The 9,122-nt window shown below is 38.1% G+C and overlaps 1 pseudogene; it reads right to left on the bottom strand.

The window, feature by feature from the left end:
- Positions 1-8,703: 8,703 nt before the first annotated feature.
- On the bottom strand, positions 8,704-8,821 carry LOC145247575 (5S ribosomal RNA; annotated as a pseudogene).
- Between the last annotated feature and the right edge of the window lie 301 nt (positions 8,822-9,122).

The raw sequence follows: 9,122 nt of genomic DNA, 5'->3' as shown, positions 1-9,122 counted from the left end.
TGTGTGTGTGTGTGTGTGTGTGTGTGTGTGTGTGTGTGTGTGTGTGTGTGTGTGTGTGTGTGTGTGTGGATATATATGTGCGTGTATGTGTGTGCGTGAGAGAGAGACAGGGTATAAACTTGATTGTTGGATTTTACAAGTGTCATTGGGTCACTCTATGCTGAAACCATATATGTGTGTGTGTGTGTGTGTGTGTGTGTGTGTGTGTGTGTGTGTGTGTGTGTGTGTGTGTGTGGTTCAATTCCAAGATGGCGATGTAAACATGCAATGCTGAATCTTCTATGAAAAACATTAGGTTGTCATGCATAATTCTAAGCACAAAATTTCTATCTTTACTGAAGAGTATGCGCATGAAAAGATTCAATATTGACATAATAATAATCCGATTATTTCTGCGTAACGAAACAGATCTGTAAAAAAAATGTGTCGAAATTTTGAAATACTGAAAGAATTCGGTAAGAAAAATAAATATTTTGAACTTGGAATATAACTATACTGTTATTATATATATAGTTATTATATCTGATAGATATATATATATATATATATATATATATATATATATATATATATATATATATGTATATATATATATATGTATATATATATATATATAGTAGAAATGGTAATTAATAAAAACTGAAGAAAGTGCTCAATACTGTTGTAGAGCAAATATGCATTTTATTATTTTTTTTATTACCGTATCTTTCTGTTAAGTTACATTATTGTTTCAGCTACCCGGCCGTTTTTTTTTTTGTTGTTTGTTTGTTTTTTGTTTTTGTTTTTGCCGTCTGTAGCTGTCTCAGACTTTTACAGAAAGTACTGTTTTCTGTAAAAGTCTAAGGAAGCTACAGGCGGCCAAGAAAACACGGCCGGGTAGCTGAAACAATAATGTAACTTAACAGAAAGATACGGTAATAAAAAATAAAACGTATATATATATATATGTGTGTGTGTGTGTGTGTGTGTGTGTGTGTGTGTGTGTGTGTGTGTGTGTGTGTCAGAAGCGTTTCTACGTGATCTACGTTTCGACAGCTTTAAACATCTTATCATGGGTTCAATAATAGCTAATATGATTAAAGAATGGTTAATATACTTTTAGAAAAAGGTATGAGCTAAGATGACATTTGGCAAACTTAACGCAACGTAACTTGCAGCCGCAGCCAAGATTGAACTCACTACAGGAGTCTGTAATGTACCTATTTACTATGCCTCCCCACGGGACAGAGTTAGACACCAGGGTCGTTTTTTAAAGTGGAGAAAAGGTACAAAAATAAAAATTGTCTCAGTCGTGAAGGATTTCTCCTCCACCGAAAGAGAACAAGAAATAGAAGTGCAGCATCTGAAGAACAGATACTACACTTTGATCTTGTCCCGAAGGCCAAGTGTAATGTACCTATTTACAATGCCTCCCCACGGGGCAGAGTTAGACACCAGGGTCGTTTTTTAATGTGGAGACTGGACCATGCAGTAGCTTCTGGTGGGGCCTCTCGATGCCATACTAGTGGGTAATTGTTACGGCTTTACCTTATCATTAACTACAAATAAAAAATAAAAAAAAAAATTCTTCGTTTCTTTTTCTCTCTTAATTTCCCCTCTCTGTCCTGCTCTAAGTAAATCTGTCGACCTAGTCCACAAAATTCCAAAATTTCATCATGACAAGTTTCAAGAAAAAATACACGATTAAACCCGGTTCCCCTACTTCCAACGTAGACCCCTACTACCATGTCTCCTTCTCCAACATCAGGGGTCTTCGTTCTAACCTTCCAGAGGTTGAAACCCAATTACAGGAGACTAAACCAGACCTTTTATTTTTAAGTGAAACTGGCATTGGACAGGCTATTTCCCTAGATGAGTTTGCAATTTCAGGATACTCTAACTTAACTTCTAAATCTGACCCCCAAGATCGCCATGGGCATGGAATATGTGCCTATATTAAAGATAGCTTTCCATGTGGGAGGGACATCTCCAGGGAAGATCCTAACTTACCCTATATGTGCTTCCGGGTTGCTTTAGCTCACACTACTGCATTTATATTTACTCTCTATCGCCCCCACAACAGCGGAGTTACTATCTTTCAAAGCATATCTGAGAAAATTGACCAAGTCCTTTCTACTTATCCTTCAGCTAACATTCACGTATGTGGAGACTTCAATGTTCACAACGTTGAATGGTTGACCCACTCAAACAAGACCGATGATGAGGGGAGGTTCTGTCATGATTTCTCCATTGCCTATGACCTCACTCAGATTGTTCAGGAACCTACCCGTGTGCCCGATAATGATGGCCAGTATGCGAGCCTACTAGACCTTTTTCTCACAACTTGCCCTGAACTATGTTCAGTTTCTGTTCTGTCGCCTCTTGGATCTTCCGACCACTCTGTTGTATCAATTAAGATAAAAATGAAATGTAATAAGTCCCCAGATGTACCTCTTCATCGTACAGTATATCGATACACTAAGGCTGACTGGGATAGCTTCCGTACATTTATATCTGATCTACCTCTGCATTCCATGTTTAAAAAGGATGTGTCCTCTATAGTATTAGACCTAACTGAATGGTTAATTGTAGGTATTGACCATTTCATACCCTCTAAAAAGTTTCAGAAAAAACCTAACAGCCAGCCATGGTTCTCTCCAGAATGTGCTGCTGCCATTGCGCACAGAAATCACTTTTTCCACTGCTTCAAACGTAATAGATGTATGGAAACTAAAGCCGTTTTCAGGACTGCCAGCAACCATTGTAAGAAAGTAATAAGGAACGCAAGAGAGTTGTATGCTCAATCTGTTAAGTCCAAAGTAGCTGAGCAGCGGCTTGGTTCCCACCAGTTTTGGCAAATAGCAAACAGAATCCTGAACAGAAGCGTGTGCTCCATCCCAACTATTATCAATGGACCTGAGGTAATCTCGTCAGCATCAGACAAAGCCAAACTCTTTGTCAAGAACTTTGCAGCAAATTCTACCCTTTGCGACCAAGACCGCCAACCCCCAATATTTCCTCCTGTATCAGAAAACACGCTATGTGATATACGTATATCTGTACGTGATGTTGCGAAGCTAATCAAAAACCTTGATTCGAGTAAAGCAACTGGCCCTGATGGTATTCCAATTATAGTACTCAAAAAACTTCAACCTGAATTAGCGCCCATACTTACAAAACTGTTTAAACGTTGTCTTAAGGAGAATAGTTTCCCATCTCCCTGGAAAACCTCATCAGTATGCCCTGTATTTAAGAATTCAGGTGATCGCTCATCCCCCTCTCAGTACAGGCCAATAAGTCTCCTGTGCGTCATGAGTAAGTTGCTAGAATCTGTGTTAAATACAGAAGTAATCAAACATCTCAACAAAAATAACCTTCTTAGTGACACTCAATATGGTTTCCGTTCTGCTAGATCTACAGCAGATGTCATTACAGTTATATCGCATAGGATTAGCAAATCTCTCGACGGTGGCAATCTTTCTAGAGCAATTGCTCTTGACATATCTAAAGCCTTTGATAGGGTATGGCATAAAGGTTTACTTCATAAGATCGCTAGCTATGGTATAGCTGGAAAAGTCTTCTCAATTATTAAATCATTTCTTTCTGATAGGTTCATAAGAGTAGTAGTTGAGGGGCAAAAATCAGAAGCTCACAGTATTAATGCCGGTGTCCCTCAGGGATCCATCCTGGGCCCAACTCTTTTCCTGATCTACATTAATGATCTTCCAAATCATATCCTTACATCATTTGTAGACATTTATGCTGACGACACTACCATTTATGGTACCACATCTAAGACAGTAAACGAGCAAGTTCTCTCCAATTCTCTCTCCTCTGATCTTGAGCACGTAGTACAATGGGGAAAGGAGTGGCTGGTTACTTTTAATGCATCTAAAACCAAGCTTCTCTCTTTACATCATCAACATTCTAATCCACATTTGTCATCAATTGAAATGAATGGCTCTCGTCTTCAGGAGGCCTCAAGTTTTGACAAGCTTCTGGGCTTGACCATTACTCCTGATCTTAAATGGAACACGTATATCAAATCTGTTGCCAAGGCCGCTGGAAAAATGGTGGGATCTTTCTATCGATCCAGTAGATATCTCACTGCTGATGCTATTCTCTACCTATATAAGAGCCAGGTACGTCCAAGGATGGAATACTGTTGCCACATCTGGGCAGGAGCTGCTAGAAAGGACTTGTCCTGCCTTGATAGAGTTCAAAATAGACTTCGTAGCCTCGTAGGAGATGTCCTTTTCTCCTCCTTGCAACCTCTATCTCACAGAAGAGATGTTGCGAGTTTGTCTCTGATGTATCGTTATTTTCATGGAAAGTGTTCAACTGAGCTTCAATCTTTGGTCCCCCCTCGCCAAACTTTCACAAGAAACACTCGTCTAGCTGTAAACACTATCAATAATTTCCCCCACTCTTTATCTGTGGCTAAACCTAAACGTAGATTCCATGAACAAAGCTTCTTTCTTAGAACTGCACGCCTGTGGAATTGTCTTCCGTTTTCCTGCTTTCCGGCTGACTACAATATGGTTGTGTTCAAGTCTAAAGTAAATAAGTTCTTGATGAGCCGTTCCATATAAGTTATTAAATTTACCAAATTTTCATTACTAATGATTACTATATTGACCAATTTCTACTGTACACTCTTTAACCCTTATCCTTGAGTGGCCTCTGGGCCTTGATAATGTGGTGATGCCTTTGTAAAAAAAAAAAAAAAAAAAAAAAAAAAAAAGTGTAATGTAATTCAAATCTTGCCCGTAGCTGATTGCTTGATGCTTCGCTAGGAATATTAAGGGTATTTTTTTTATTGTGACGCCATCACTAGATGGATTGTCAACCACTGTTTAAAAGAGGCCCATCTACCCTCGAGAGAAGGATAGACCACACCAGTTTCCCAACCTGGTATTTTACCTCGCGGTACGTACAGCGCCTCGGCTTCCCAAATGGTTACCCATCTGGTACTGGCCAGCCTTGACGTTGTTTAACTTCGGTGATCTGGTGAGAACTGGTGTGTCAACGTGATTGTACCGTGATTGGCGAACTGATAGCCATTATAACACAGCATATATTATCTAGACATGTCACTCATACCTTCCCACTATTAAATCTCTCACGCACACACGCAACTTTGTTTTCCCCTCTTTTTCGAGTGTATGTTCATCTTGCTTCAATCGTGAGTGATTCTAATCAGTAGCAGATTTAGGCGCATATGTTCAACTTAAGATATTCAAATCATAGTCTAATATTCAACCTTGCACATAGATTACGGAGCAAAGAAAAAAAGGAAGAAACAGAAAAGAATAAAGAGGAGACCTTTTATATTAAAATTTCAGAATGACTCTTTTTGTTCAACCGACGTTAAACGGTCTTTTTTTTTATATATGTAATTCATTTTATTTTGGTTTTTATTTATTGGTCGAATTTTATTTAGTTATTTTGATTTAAATTGTCCGTTAGGGGGGGGGGATAAAGAAGAGGGAGGTGATTTTTTTACTATATATATATATATATATATATATATATATATATATATATATATATATATATATATATATATATATGAGCAAACAGTTAATAAAATATGTTAACAAACACTTTGAAATGAGTTAAAAACATATTTAATCTGAAAAGGAAACACTAGATAAATGGATAGTCCTTAATCCGCGGAGTTTCGAAGAAATACTCTCCTTCTCATCAGAGGGTAGGAATTGGCAAAATGCGGATCGGATTTTGCATGCAGAAGTATTTGATGAAACAACAAGTAAGTCAAAGATCTTACTTGAAAACAAAATAAGTTAAGCAGAGGGAATATGGTAAAGAAAAAGGTGATTACACATGAATGGATAATCTGGTGGAAGATAAAAAAAATCCAGTGACGGTAAAATCCAAATGTAAAACTTCAAGAAAGTTAAAAGAAATATATATATATATATATATATATATATATATATATATATATATATATATATATATATATATATATATATATATATATATATATATTGGTAAATATATTTAATGTGTTAGTACCAATGTTAAAAGCTATTTTGTTAACAGACGACTTAAATTAAAGCTGAGGAAGCTTTTCTTGGCTTCAGTTTGTGAGTTGTTGGTTCACATCCATAAATAAGATATCGCCCCTCACTAATAGTTTTGTCATCTCTACTCGGCTGGCAACATCCCATATCACATGTGCTTGTGAAATGCCAATGAAATGCCAGTGAAGTGGTGCCGGTTCTTCAAGTTGGTAGACTTTCAGGCAGATAGTGATCAAGCGGCAGAAGTTGTTCAGTGCTGAGTTTAGTTTTGTTGATATGCGTTGATTTCTCTCAAACATAACAAGCATACTTAGCAAAACGGCATATCCATGTTTGCATGTGAATGGAGGGAGGAGGGAAAGAAACATCAGATGTTGTTTAGGCTAATTGCATGAACATAAAGGGATTTTAAAGGATCCAGTGTCCCAGTAGCCAACCAATGAGATAAGCAGCTTATTCCATGCTTGAGTAATTTCCAAGGGTGAAATACTTTTCCCAAAAGGCATGGCTGTTTGCTGACTTAGTAGATATATCAAAAAGATAATCTGGGTGGTGGTGGTGGATTTTCTAGTTGTGGTTGCTGTGGTTGTGGTTGTTGTGGCAGTTGTTGTTATTGTCGTTGTTGCTGTTGTGGTTGTTGCTGGGGTTGTACTTGTTGTTGTGGTTATTGTCGTTGTTGTTGTAATTGTGGTTGTTGTTGTTGTCATGGTTCTTGTGATGGTTGTTGTTGTTGTTGTTGTTGTTGTTGTTGTTGGAGGAGGAAGAAGAGGAGGAGGAGGAAGAAGAGGAGGAGGAGGAGATGGTTTATATTTTTGTGGGTGCTTACCAAGCCAATCCAAAAGTTTTGTTACTCCGGCCAACAATAGTAACGATGGCGGAATAAGTGATGTAGCAATACAAAACACAAGTCCGATTTTTTTTTTTACTTTCAAATAAGTGAACATAAAACCAAATAAGTGAAGAGAAACAAACATAAAACGGTAATAAGAAAATAAACCTGTAATTGATTCAGTTTATTCGCTTTCATTGGTATTTTTATACGTGTGTGTCAGCATGTTTACACGTGTTAGAAACATGGAGATGAAAAACGCGCTCAGGGCTGTTGTTGTTGTTGTTGTTGTTGTTGTTGTTGTTGTTGTTGGTGGTGGTGGTGGTGGTGGTGGTGGTGGTGGTGGTGGTGGTGGTGGTGGTGGTGGTGGTGGTGGTGAAGGTGGGGGACAGTTAATCATTTTGTGGGTGTTTACCCAGTCAGTTCTTAAACGTCAGAGTTTCAATGAACCCAATCCCAGTGAATTCAAGGCATTCAAAGTATGACAGGTGTTTGATGGAGGGCATTTATTTGAACGGCTTCCAGACGATCAATGTTCCAAGTAATGCAGAGGTTCCAGACTAATAATGGATGCAGTTTGAAATAGATCGCGAGAGAGCTGAACACAAAGCTTTTGCTGAGTGATGCCAAAGTAACTAGATAGTTACACAGTGACCCGATATTGTGTATGAAAGTTTCGCAAAGAAACAAAGAAAAGAAATTCGACACGAATTTTGTTGTTTTCAGTTGAAAGAAAAGGCATTTATTACAGGTCGTTTCCATACCAAGCCGGCTGACATGAATTTTCCAAGCCAGCAAAAATATGGCTGCATCTCTGCTTTTCTCTTCGGGGTTAATAAATAATTTCTTAATTTCTACCAGACAACAGAATAAAGAATTGTGGGCCAAGCAAAACCTATTCTCAAGAGAGGTTAGCTTTCTAATCTGGAACCAATGAAAATACAATAAAAAAACAAATGATGGAACAGACCAAGAAACACCTCTCACCGGAACCCCACACCTCCTGAAGTAGAAAGCTTACAAAACTCAGACACAAAAAAACATGGAGGCAGAGACCTATGAAACAACGAAACTTAACGAGAATGAAGCAACTGAAGTAGAAAACATCATACAAGTTATGAATGAAGAAAAAACAAAGCTCACATCTCTAAGGAACCAAGAGTGGAAGAAATTAAAAGCAGAAACGGAGATGGTAAACAAGCTTCTCGCATACATCCCAACAGATACTATTATATACTTAAACAATTTATTTTATGTAGTTTGCCAAAACAGTAAGTATAAAGTTTAAAGGAGAAAAAAAGACGAGGAAAGAAAATGGACCAACAAAACCTGGATGGGAATTGAGGCTGGAAACTTAGATGAGCAAACTAAAAAAAGAAGTAAAGCGATAAATAAGATCAAAACTACTAGAAAATGATGCAGGGGGAGGTTTAACAAGAAACATGAAGAACTGAAGCAAAAAAATAGCAGCAAAACAAGGGAGATTAAGACAATGCAGATACAAATCTGAATAGGGCAAACAAAACAGGATCTTTGAAAACAGTGAAGGCCAGTTGTATTAAAATATGAAAGGAGGAAGAACGAGAACAGAACAACCGGATCTGACAAAACAAAATGTTACAGGAGTCAGATATAGGAAGACTGAGAGGATCATAATAGAAATGCCGTCATGGTGCCACAATGCCTCCGTTCAATCTCGAGAGTCAAAGGATACCCTCTATAGGGGCACCTGCGTGTGTAATTATATAGCAAGGGTTGCACAATCTCCTGAATCAGCACCACTTGAATCCAGTGGCAAGGAGAAAGTCCAGGACAACTGGAAAGAATGCAGAGATAAGCGGAGAGCACATACAGTACCTGGAAGTCCCAAATGGTCACCCATCTGATCCCGGCCAGGCTCATCGTTGCTTAACTTTGGTGATCTGACGGGAACCGGTGTGTCAAACGTGATTATGCCATATAACAGAAATGTCGTATGGCTGAAACATATGAAAGAAGAGCCACAGCAAATTGAAGAAGGGACAGAGAATGAAATCAGTAAGAAAACCCTCAAGACAGCCCTACAAAAAATGGCAAACAGGAGAGCACAGAGCACTAGGTCATGATGTAATACATGCATATTGGTTTTAACAATTCACAACACTGTGTGAAATGTTAATTTAGAACCTTAAAAGATGTATTTATGAAGCAGACGTACCAGAATGGATGACCGAAGGTAAAACTATTTTGGTGCAATAAGATAGAAAAAGGAACTATCCCCAGCA

Source organism: Euprymna scolopes, chromosome 25 (assembly GCF_053919585.1).
Source record: "Euprymna scolopes isolate OS-2025 chromosome 25, ASM5391958v1, whole genome shotgun sequence".
Taxonomy (NCBI): domain Eukaryota; kingdom Metazoa; phylum Mollusca; class Cephalopoda; order Sepiida; family Sepiolidae; genus Euprymna; species Euprymna scolopes.
Note: the sequence above shows the minus strand (reverse complement) of the source record. Positions and strands in the feature narration are given on the sequence as shown.